The sequence below is a fragment of the Physeter macrocephalus genome, chromosome 9 (genome assembly GCF_002837175.3).
Source record: "Physeter macrocephalus isolate SW-GA chromosome 9, ASM283717v5, whole genome shotgun sequence".
In the NCBI taxonomy this organism is placed as follows: Eukaryota; Metazoa; Chordata; class Mammalia; order Artiodactyla; family Physeteridae; genus Physeter; species Physeter macrocephalus.
The window spans coordinates 66,866,767-66,879,819 of NC_041222.1; the positions used below are offsets into that span (position 1 = coordinate 66,866,767).

Sequence of the window (13,053 nt, forward strand, 5' to 3'; positions counted from 1 at the left end):
CGGCGGGAGAGGCCGCAGCGGAGGGAGGCCTGCATACCACAAAAAAAAAAAAAAAAAAAAAAAAAAACCTGCAGAGTGAGACGAATTGCTTTGGAGTAGGGGAATGAATGATCACAACAAAGGAGGGTTCATGGTTGATGTCATCTGATGTGATGACCTGAGAGTCACATTGTCGTGTTTTAAAAAAGAGAAAGGAAACATGGTGTGAAAGCAGCAGGAATGAACTAGGAGACCTAACCCAGCTCTAGGCCTCATGGTAAGAATGAGTGTGAGAGGGAAAAAAATTCACTATGTAATATAATTACAACATGTCCTTGGGGAGCCAGATTGTTACCAGAAATAAAGTGAAAGGGAAATTCTTTCTGAGATTAAGTTGATATATAGAGGATTTTATTGATGACGAAAAGTGTAGTATTTTGAAAATTGTAGATTTTATATTTCATTTTCAGTTCAGCACCTTGTTTACTTGTTCCATTTTTGGTATTTATGTTTTTGCTTTGATATAAAGTTAATTTTGTTTGGGAAAAACTGTTTTATTTTTTTCTGCATTTTCAACAGTCATTGCCCAGAAAGATGTTTCCTCATAAGCTTAAATTTATCTAACATTTTTTTCAAATCCTATTATCTATCAATTTGATAGCAAAACAAAATCCCTAATATACTGAAAAGGTTCTAAAGGCATTTTCTAGTGAGATCCTAATGGCAAACATTACAGACTGTAGAGAAGAGAACCAAAAAAATGATTCTGGGAATGTTCATTCAGATATAGTCAGGCAAGAAGCTGAGGATATGGAATTCTTTATATTCTTTTCTCTATTTAGTTTTCCTTACTCTCTCCATTCTTTTCCTTGAGTTCATCTCTAGTCCTTTGTATTTTCCCCTACTTTTCCATTTAATTTCTGTCTTTCTTTCTTTCCTCAACCTTTCAATTTTCGCTCCCCATTTTTTTTCACCTTTTTTCTCCTTTTCCAGAATTCTATCTTTCAAATGGAAAGTAGTTAAGCACTATGTTATTTTCCACCATCTTCCTTATTTTTACCCTTCCCACCAGCATTGTAGGACATTTGTCACCTCATCTGAGATTCCAGCAATGTTCATTCATTTGTACTTATGGAAAAGTATTGTTCACTATCTCTAGCATTTGTTGGCAAAGGCCTCTCATTAATAATTCTGACTTCACTTAGTACCAACAAGTTGGTAAACAACGTGCAGACATTTCAAATGTATTTAGAATTTATAGCAATTGCGGAAATGAAAACAGTTCTCCTCTATCCTTTCTATTTTTTTTTTAAGCAAGAACCAAACTGAAACAGAGATGATGAGTCACTGAAAAGTTGTTTTTTTCTTCTACTGAGTAAAATATTAATACAAATCAAGCAAATATATTTTAGAAAAGTCTTTGGAATATTTTAAGTATCTTAGTGTTCTAATTTTTCAAACATCTTAACATATTTTTTGAAAATATGAAAAAAATCACAAATAAAGTGTCTCATAATTACTGAAAAATATGTCCTATAATAAACCTGACATGCTATGATACATACAGAGATGGTATGTATGAGAGCTTGGTGGTTAATTGCCTGGCCTCATCAGATAGATTGTGTCATTATGAAATCTGACCATGTCACCTACTAGCTACATACCTTTGGATGAAGTATTAACTCCTTTTTCTTATGTAAAAATAAGGACAATAGTACCCTCCTCACACACTTGTTGGGAGGATTAAATAGCACACATAAAGCACTGAAAGCTGTGTCTGACTAATAAATAGTAATGACTCAATAAAAGTTTGCCATTAATGTTGCATAACACTTTGATATGTTTAATGTTCACAGATGACCAATAAAGGGAGAGATTTAGAGTATTATCCACAATATTTCTCTTCTCTTTTTTAATGAATAAGCATCAATAAAGATAAACTGATGAATGATCAGTTAATTAAGTAAAAGCGAAGTCAATTTGTATGGCTTGTCAAGTTATGATAGGCACAGTTTTAAAGCAAAGGATGAATGAATTGAATGAAATAAATAAAATGAAATGTCTTCTGCCTCCAAAAGGAACATTTATTTGTATTTGTATTAATACTTAGAAACATTTTCTCTTGTTCAGTCAAAATACAGGAAGTATTTTATGTGTTTTTATTACAAATAGATATGCTTCTTTTTTTTTTTTTTTTTTTGGCTGCATTGGGTCTTCATTACTGTGTGCGGGCTTTCTCTAGTTGCAAGCTGGGGTTACTCTTCGTTGCAGTGCACGGGCTTCCAATTGCAGTGGCTTCTCTTGTTGCAGAGCACAGGCTCTAGGTGCATGGGCTTCGGTAGTTGTGGCACATGGGATCAGTAGTTGTGGCTCGTGGGCTCTAGAGCACAGGCTCAGTAGTTGTGGCGCACAGGCTTAGTTGCTCTGCGGGATGTGGGATCTTCCCGGACCAGGGCTCGAACCCGTGTCCCCTGCATTGGCAGGCGGATTCTGAACCACTGCACCACCAGGGAAGCGCTGCTTCTATTTTTAATTGTGTTAAAAATATTTAATATACATTATATTATTAAATTTCCAAATTTTATAAATAAACATTTTAATGCCAAAATTTAAACTGTGGGTCAATTAAAATTTCAATTATTTTATAAATTTCAACTTATAACTATATATGAATAACATCTTAATCAATGCATTGAAGAGTGATTTTTAAAGTGACATTGTTTATTCTTTTTGTCATAAATTATGTAAAATCATGCTTGTGTCCTACATCATTTTCATGGTTATGTTTTCAAAACAAAAATCAAGATATACTATCTGATAAATCTCATTATACCTTTTACACATAATTGAAGTAAAGACTATAGAGGAAGATCAGGACATATGGTAACTTGATTCCAATCTTCCCTCTAAAGTCACTTGACAAAATATCTGAGTCCAATTTTTGTCGATAAACTCTAGTACATAAACAGAAACATGACAGGCAGGTATAATAAGCAAATAATGTTTCTCAGAACCTACAGAATCTGATTCAGCACTGTTTTTTTCCTCTCTAATGAGTACTGCTTAATACTTAATGAACTCATCTCAAAACAAGGTCTTCTATCCAATTGTCATCTTCCTACCTGGCCAATTATGGATTGCCAAAGTACAAAGAAGACTTTAAGAATGACTAACAAATTAAGTTAATTTTAACTTAATTATCTTAACTTTATTAACTTGGATAATAGTTCACTTAATACTTACAAAAAAGCTAGGAATTTGGTTACAGATTAGATAAGAAAATTGAGATTCTTGGGATTAGGTAACTTGTCCAAGCTAGTAAGTGTTGGTGCTAGGGTCTGAACCTCAGAATCTGAGTTATTAAACATTCCGGTGTGCTATTCCAGCTTGACTATAAACTGTTTGACTATGAAATGAGCAGAGATGGGAAAATAAGATCACACATTCTGTTTCTGAGGATTAACTGATTACATTAGGAAGGAATGGGCCTTAGCTTCTTAAAGCAGTAGTTAATTCTGTCACCAAAAAAAAAAAAAAAAAAAAAAAAAGTTTATGTTCAAAGGTAATGCTGTGTGGCTGGGCCCTAATGATGGCCTTTAATCTTAACTCATTCCACCTTATAGCCAGAATAATCACTCAACTAGATCCAACTCTGAAAGTATTGTCTGTTAAGTAGATTTTAATCAGAGTTTGTAAAAAAAAAAAAAAAGTAAGGATTACAAATTGTCATCAATGGCTAGTCACCACCATTTCTGATCTCACTGTCCAATCTCTCTCCCTCTCGCCTTCCCCTCCCCTCTCTCTGCTCTCTAGAAACCTTGTGTCACCTTCTACTCTCAAGAATGACACTCCCCACTTTTGAGATGAAAACTGCACTCTCCTATCCCCTCCAAATTAAATTCTTCCTATTAGCTCTCCAGATTTTTATAATTGTTTACTAAGAAATTTATCTTTTCCAGAACACTTGGGGAGGCAAAAAGAGAGTTGAGGGTTGGAAATAAGAGCGTGCACACACACATTGACATGAATTTGCCCTGCTATGTTACTTGATAGCTTCTTTATCTCTTAAGAGGAGATTTTGTAAAATTTTCTGTTTAAATATCTGTACACTCTCACATTCATAAGTTGGTTAAGTCAACAATGTCAAGGGAAAGAGAATGGAGAAATAAAATTAGGGTATTTTTGTCAAAACAATAATAATCTTGTATAGTTTCAGAATTTCTCCTTTTGTGGACTTATGTTTATAGTTAAGTCTTTAAAGACGTGGCTTGGCAACTATTAAAGTAGAAAACTGATGAATTCATAATAGATAATATAAAATAAATCATGGAAGTCACAAGGCAAAAGCTAAATGAAGGACCAATGGAGAAGAGCTAACTTGTTTATAATAATAATCAAAATAGCCTCAATAAAAAATTTTAAAACTTTGATTTTGAGGAGAGATTTATTCTTTTTAAACTACTCTATATATTGCCTTTAATTGTAACTATTGATACTTTCATAACTTGGATTAGAGACTGAGACTTTCCATAGTGGAATTTCTAATATTCTCATTACCTTTCTTCATTTGAGAGAATATTAAAAATTCCATTTTCCCTTTAATAGTTCATTTGATGTCCATAACACAAACTAAAGCTAAGCTCATAAATAAAAATAAAGACGGTAATGTTTGTGATGTAATGCTTTGGAACATTTCTGTTAAGAACTGCCACTTATTATTTAAAGTGTATGACATTTAATTACTTCAATGTCTTTACATTCTTCCTCTTCTCTCTCCCCAGTTTTAGTTTATTCCTAAAAAAAGAATGTAGATATTTTTATCACCTTTGGTAAGATTCACTTAATTTCATGTTTCAGTAAAATAAAAATTTTAAATCCTTATTAATGAAAATGAGTTCTCCTTGAGTCAAAATCCTAAAAGAAACCAGTAGGATAGTATACTGTCATAAAAAGAATAAGATAGTTCTATATTACATAATGAAGAAAAACTGTAAGTAACTCCATTTTCTTTCTAGTCATTTTCTAAAATTCTTGTTCTAATTTGGACTATGTCCATGCAATAAGGAAAAGTCAATATTCTACAGAGAAGTGATACTATCTCTTTAGAACACAGAGATAACAATAAGGGGAAGATAGGAAGATGTATGCTATCACCAAAAAGAATGAGGAATGTCTATGTGTATATACATGGAGCAATTTCTAATTTATACTGTTAAATGGAGGAAAAAAAGATTCAGAAGAATATGTTATGGATTGCATATAAAGGGGAAAAAAGATATATACATAGGTGTCTGAGTATTCTTATACTATCTCTAAAAGAGTTGGTAAGTTGTCTCCCTCTGGAGAAGAGTACCAGATAGTTGCCAGATGCGGACAGAAGGAAGATATAGTCTTTGCTGTATATACTTTTGTATTTTTAAATTGTTCTATTAAGTTCACATATTTATTACCAAAAAAGTAAAAATTTATGAAGAAGATATCTGTCGCTATGCAGAAGAGGTCTGGCACTCATCATTATTGAGACTCAGTGCTAATTTTATAGCCTATCTAGATTTGGGACAGATTTAAGAGTTTTGCAAAATCTCTGAAAGCTTCTTTAATTTGTTGTAAGTACATAAATATATATATTTTAAAATGCAAGCACTAACATTCCTATGTAATATGTAACTTGAATGAGAAACTGCTTTGATGATGTATTAAGCTACACATCATCAGAGCCAGCAGTCACTCTGATGATGAATTGGTGCAATAAATCTCCAAGTGGGACACATTGAAAAAGTATTACTCAAAAGAGAACGGTCTTCAAGTTAAAAACTGATCCAACATAAAATTCAAAGAGAAAACTATAGAGAAACAATTTATCTGTTGCCAAGAAGTGATATGCAAGCAAAGATGTCTTCTCAGGGCACTTCTGTTTTGAACATTACAACTTTAGTGGCTCAGGGGAAATCAAAACAATGTGCCCCTTCTTCCAGCATCCAAAATTGATCCTGTATATAAGTGGCTAAGAGCACACCCAAGGCATCATCAGAGGAGAGAAGAAGGCTCACTGAGTACAAAAGATTTAAAGGTGACATAGGAGGGGAAAAAATAGGGGCAGGGGAGGCATTTCAGAAGATGATCCGTATACAATTTAAGTGAGAATTTGTTCTGAAGGCTGAAGAGATGAAAAACTGCAATGGAATGCAGAACCCAAGTCCAGAACATGGCAATGAACAGGGAAGCATGAAGTGCATGTCACAGGTCAAGTTCAGAAGCGGTTTAGGGAATCCTCCCTGAGTTAGAAACTGGCAGAGAAGAGGGAATTTCACAGGTTGATTCAGAATTTTTCTATTTATTAATCATATGACCTAGGGAATTTTGAAATAATCTTTTGGCATTCAGATTAGAAAGAAAAATTTAGGGTAGAGATGGAAAATGTTCACTTGCATCCATTACAAGTCACCAAAGAAGGTTTCGAACAAATGTGTCTGTGGTTGTTTTGTTCCTTTGCTTGAGAGTCTTCAAGTGAACACAGAATGTGATCTTTTAGAGGTCACCACGTGTGTAAACAAGGGGAGCATATTGCAATTAATTCATTAATTCAGTAAGCATGTATTACAGAGTGCTTGGTGTGCATCAGGTAGTGTGGCCAGCTCTGAGGACAGAAAAGTGAACAAAGGAGACATAGTAACTCTTTGCCTTTTTCATGCTTTGTCCCCTTTTTGTTTCCCTTGTCTAACAGCATCTTCTTAATCCTTCAATGCTACTGCATGTTTCATGTGACTCAAGTGATCATCTGTGGCCACTCCATCCCAAGGTATGATCTCCCTCTTCTGAATTTCATTGAATTTCGCAGCTGGATGAAACATTCTAATCCAGTTCAACATTTTCAACTTAGATGAGACAGTGGTGGCCTACACAGATCAAGTGACTTAAGTGTTCAGGTTGTATATGTTGAGTTGTACTGAACCCGGTCTTCTAACCTTTTTCAAGACTTTTCCCACTTCATCATGCCTGCATATTAACTTGTCTGTGCCACTCATTTGGGACGTGACCTACACTGCCTTATTTGCTTTTAACTCTTTGAGTGTATAATTTATGTCTTTCCTAACTGAAGAGAACTTTGAGTCTAAGGATGAGGTCTAATTTATCTATGTATTCTCCTCCATCCCAACCCAGGACCTCACAGTCTTCCTGACATAGGAACATGACTGCAAATATTACTCTTGTTAACTTTCCTCAATCACTAAGTTCTGAAAGAAGAGCCATTCCAAGTAGTGCTCTCCAAGTGACCCCGATCATGTCAGTTTGAAAAAATAGACTGTGAGTCTCTTCTAACATCACATTCTAAAAAGGAATTCCATCTATATATGGAATTGTGGCAAAAGCACTTGAAGGAAAGGCAGTGAACTCCAGGGAAAGAACTAGTAGATCAACTCCTAAGCTGCCCAGTTCTTTTAGATTAATTTCTTTTAAAAAAAATTTTACTGAAGTATAGTTGATTTACAATGTTGTGTTTAATTTCTGCTGTACAGCAAAGGGACACAGTTATATATGTATATATATTTTTTTCTTTTTCATATTCTTTTCCATTATGGTTTATCACAGGATATTGTATCTAGTTTCCTGTGTTATACAGTAGGACCTTGTTGTTTATCCATCGTATATACATAATATATATATAATAGTTTGTATCTGCTAATCCCAAACTCCCAGTCCTTCTCTCTCCCACCCCCCTCCCCCTTGGCAACCACACGTCTGTTCTCTATATCAGACTGATTTCTTTTGATGTAGGGGAAAAAAAAAAGTTCTTGGATATGATTTAACAAACACATTGGGTAAAATGGTCCCTGAAAATCGTAATGCTGAATCTAACTGAAATACTGAAATATTTGAGATAGGAAAGAAAGACAGCTCAGTGGCAACAGATAGGAAGTCTTTTGCTATAGGATGTTTTTTTCAAGGATTAGAGTGAGGAACTCCTAAAATCAGCTCTGGCTAATGAAACTGAGCATATTGCCACAAATTCCTGAAAGATTAAAGATATAAACTTGATACAAATATTAATTACTTTTGCACATAAGAAACACTCTCCACTCCTCCCCTTTTTTCAGGTTTCATTTGAAAATCCAATTATACAGAAATGCAGTTTTAATTATAATATTGATTTTACTTCTTTGCTAGGAGTGGGACTAATTCAATTAGTTCTAATTATGTGCGCAGAGTGGTCGGACTAATATTGCAAGATGTTGGCCCACAAATTTCATACCACTTTTCTTAACATCCAAATCAGAGAGGAAAATTAAGGCTCTGAAAGGCCTGAAATTGTGCAGACCTTTAATAAAGGAAAACTAAGAAGGAGATACAATAGTCTGTTGAAGAATTTGACAAGTTGACGGGGGGTGGGGGGCGTTCAAATGCAAAATTGTTGTGCAAATCAGATTTTATTTAGCCTTTGCAATAAGCGACTGCAGCAGAATTTAGAGAACTTTTATGAGAAGCAAGAGGAAGACTAATGAAACAGTAATAAAGAAGAAATGTTCAGTGGTAACAACTACTTTTCTATTTAAAAAAAGCAAGGCAAGATCAAATGATAGGTTTAATAATTTATATAAAAATGAGCAGGATGTTTTGTAGAAATAAGAGGTGGTATGATAATTGTAAAATGTACTAGACTATTAAACAGATGGAGAAACTTTATTCAAAGCTATTGTAATGGGGGAAAGAGATCTGAACTCTGATTTCTACTCTGCTGAAACCAGGAGCAGAATGGGAAGATTTTTCAGGCCACCTGTTTGTTAATTTGCTTTACCCAAAGGAAAAGTAAACTTTCTTGTATCTTCATGACAGGAGGCAGTTTTATAACTTGAAGCAAGGTGTCCGCCAAAGTTAGGCTCTTTCCCTCCCAAAGAGATCGGGAGATAGAGGCCTAAACTTCCTTGATGATTACATATCAAAGGGTTGTCTCTAAGGTCATTGAAAAAGACAGTCCGAGGTATAAAACGGGCAAGAGACTTTTTTAAAGATTTACATCTCAAAGGCGCATAGAAAGAATTTGCAATTACAAGTTTCTTAAACTAAATATTACCCAGAGAAAAGAGAGGTCAGGGGCCTAGAGTCAGGTGAAGTCTGTCTACAGTTTAGTCAGTCTGAGGGGAACAAACATGAAAATCTTCTTGGTCAGTACTTTGGAAGAAGGTAAGGTGTTTCTTTGAATATGAAAATACAGGGCCCTTCCACTCCAGTTAAAAAAAAAAAACAAAACTGAAAATACTAACAGTGAAACACTTATTTGTGTGTACCTTAATTTTTGTGCACATTTACATTTAATGTAAACCTTTAGAAAAATGTAGCCACTGATAGGAGTTGCTCTGTTTGGAAACCAGGAGATCTGGGTACAAGCTGCTCTCTGGCACTTACTAGCTATAAGACTTCAAAAAAGTAAAGCCATTTTCTTTCTCTGATTTTAATGTCTCATTTATGAAATGAAAGACTTAGAAAGGCTTGGCCTTGGTGATAGTCTCAGGTCTCTTCCAGATTTTATATTCTATGAGTCTATGTGTGTGGTCTCCACAGAAATACTTATAATTCTGGTCAACTCATTTAACTGCTATTTTCAATAGAAAATATGTACCCTAATATCTTGGGAGAAACTTAGAGTGATCAACTCCTTCTCTACAATAAAATGGCAAGTAAAATAAAAACTAGGGGAAATTATGTTTCTCTAGCACACAACTCTCTCCCCAAAACACACCAAGACAAGAGAAGACAAAACAAAACAATACCCCAGGTTCTTTCCCGTCACGTCTCAGATGCCTTCCGCAAAATTATCATTGCCTGACCTCTTCCTCAAGGTATGAAAATAGCTTCAGAGCACCAGATCAATCAAAAAGCTTCCTGTATTCTCTCAATGACTGTGTAAGATCATGACCTTGAAGCTGCAGTTTTGCTCTTTCTCTATATAGTGGGATGTACAGATAACTTATGGAATTTAACCTATTTGGAACAGTGTCCATGTATCACCTGGATCTTTAGCTTTGCCTTTGATCCCAAAGTCACCATGGCTCCTCACATATTATATCAGTACAATCATTATAAACCCTTACCTTGGATGCCACTGATGGGCCCAAACTATTAGAGTATTCAAATATGTTAAAGTATTTAGGGGAAGGCTTCCATTAGCTTTCTAAATAGTCACTTAGAATTAACCTTTCTCTCTATGTTGGTGACAGAGAAACTAGCTATAAGTATTAACCCTTCCAGGAAAGAAAGCAGCTTAATCCAGATAAGCAACATTTCTTTAGAAATTCTGTGAACTCCAGTTTTAGAATAAGGCTTTGTGTAGATCTGAAATTTTATCTCATTGGTAGCTACCTAGTCTAAGAAAATTAATTAACTTACAAATTATTAATTTATAATTAAAGGAAAATGCACAAATAAAAATTAGCTTCAATGTCAAAAAGGCCAAATTATTGCAAAAAAACATAAAAATAATCACGTCGATGATTATTGGGGCTTCCCTGGTGGCGTAGTGGTTAAGAATCCGCCTGCCAATGCAGGGGACATGGGTTCGATCCCTGGTCCGGGAAGATCCCACATACCGCAGAGCAACTAAGCCTGTGCGCCACAACTACTGAGCCTGTGCTCTAGAGCCCGTTGAGCCACAACTACTGAGCCTGAGTGTCACAACTACTGAAGCCCGTGCGCCTAGAGCCCAGGTTCTGCAACAAGAGAAGCCACTTCGAGGAGAAGCCCGTGCACTGCAATGAAGAGTGGCTCCAGCTCGCCGCAACTAGAGAAAGCCTGCGTGCAGCAACAGACCCAGCGCAGCCAAAAATATAAATAAATTAATTAATAAAAACTGATGATTACTGGCACTATTCTAAGCACTTTACCTGTATTAACTCATTTAATCCTCATTTTCACCATTTTACATAAGTGAAAACAAGGCAAAGAAAGATTAAGTAATTTACCCAAAGTCACAAAACTAGTAAATGGCAAAGTGGGTATTCAAAGATCAGAGTTCCTACACACTAAGCCTTTTTCACATTGCCACATTAGCTTTCAGGAAAGACTCACCAGTTTTTAATTCCAACAGCCATGTAGTAAGTATCTCGTTTTACTCTCAAGAACAGTAGGGTGATTACTTAACAAAATATTTTGAATATTTTATCAATTTAATTAGCAAAAAGCAGTCTTTGCTATTTGAATATGCATTTATTTAATTAATACTGAGTTTGAACACTAACAACTCTCTGTTTAATCATTTTCATTTACAAGTTGCCTGTCCTGAACTCATTTTTTTCCTATTAAGGTAGTATACATACATTATTGTATGTAATACATATAATATATAGAAATGTATTTATGCATGTAATACATATCAAGTATGTATGTAATGATTTTTAATTTGTTTATAGTGTCTGTGTTTTTTCTTTAGAGTTAGCTTTTTTTTTTTTTTTGGCCTCTCACTGCTGTGGCCTCTCCAGTTGCGGAGCACAGGCTCCGGACGCGCAGGCTCAGCGGCCATGGCTCACGGGCCCAGCCGCTCGGCGGCACGTGGGATCTTCCCGGACCGGGGCACAAACCCATGTCCCCTGCATCGGCAGGCGGACTCTCAACCACTGCGCCACCAGGGAAGCCCAGTTAGCATTTTTATATTGTTAAAAGCATTCAAATTGTCTTGATGGTTACTCACAAAATACTTAATACTTTATTCGTAAAAAGGCTTCGTTGTTCTAAATTAGATAAACATTTTCTTGTATCTTCTAAGATATTTGTTTATGCTTTATTATTTTATATTTAAAGCTTCAATACATGTGGAATATACTAAGATCAGGTAATATAAATCATTCTCTCTCTCTCTCTCTCTCTCTCTCTCTCTCTCCATCTAACTAACCAATTTTGTCCTATATCTATTATTTAACATTTTGTGTTTTCATTGAATTGAAATAAGATTTTTCTATATAGTATACTTTTTCTAACTTTCTTTTATTTGCTTGACCGATATATCTATTCCTGTGCATTTCCTTCCATACAGCTAAATCACTGAAAATTTATTTTTCAATTTAGGTATATCTATTAGTATTATTTTTTCAAAATGTATTTGTAATTGACTATGTATACTTACTAAACATTAGACTAAAACATTAGACTAAACATTGATTTATGATCAGATTCAAAAAAGAAAAAAAGAAAAAGGAAGATCCCATTGATTAGAATTGAATTTAACTTACAAATTAATTTATGGAGAATTGATGTGATGATGTAATTTAAATAAACTTAGATCCCAAACATGGCATTAATTTCCATCTAGTCAAGTCTTCTTCGTACTGGTTCTTCACATTTCTTATAAATTTAATTCATAAGAATTAAATAATCTGACTGGCCATGATAAACACACACACACACACACACGCTATTTCTATTTTATTTTAGTTTTATACCAATACCCTTGCTAAATTTTATATTTAAATTTTTAATTAATTTTATTGTATTGTTCTCAGTATAAAGTCATTTTCTTATTTAATAATAATAGTTTTGGACGTTGCCATGCAATAATAATTTAAGTATACATTATTTTTCTATATTTATTATTTTGGATCTTGCTTCTAGCTCAATGTTCAACTTTTGTCTTATTCCTGATTTTATGAAAATTTGTCTAGAGTATCACCTTTACACATAATGTTAGAGTTTGGTTTGAGATTTATATTACAAGTTTATTATTAAGTTTTTCTTATTTTATGTTTTAGGTTCACTAGTATAAGGAGGGACTCTGAGGTCTCCTTGACTCCTTATCTTGCTCTGAAGAGAATTTTTTCTGGATGGTCTGCAGCAGCGTGAATTTCTTCCTTTACAGAGTAAGTAACTCTGAAACACCAATCCCCAAGACATTGCTTTGAGAAAACTTCTGGGCTCATCCTTCCCCACTGCCAATTTAGCAACTGTATAAGCATCTCTGTCCTTTGTAGTATTGAGTGGATATAAGAAGAGAAGTTTTAGATTTAAAGAAAGGAAGAGGGTAAGGGACAGGGAAAATAGCTCTTTGGGCCTTAGAAAGGGCTTTAGTAGGGAGAGTAGCTTCTGAGGTAA

At 34.6% G+C, this 13,053-nt stretch overlaps 1 long non-coding RNA gene across 1 annotated transcript in view; it reads left to right on the top strand.

Annotated features, from left to right (window-relative positions):
* The window catches only part of LOC102976312 (uncharacterized), a 487,722-nt gene extending 474,907 nt beyond the window's left edge, over positions 1–12,815 (top strand). The window contains exons 5-6 of the long non-coding RNA XR_008618254.1: positions 6,704–6,778; positions 12,714–12,815. This is a non-coding gene — a long non-coding RNA (uncharacterized lncRNA). The remainder of the gene's footprint in view (positions 1–6,703; positions 6,779–12,713) is intronic.
* The last annotated feature ends 238 nt before the right edge of the window (positions 12,816–13,053 follow it).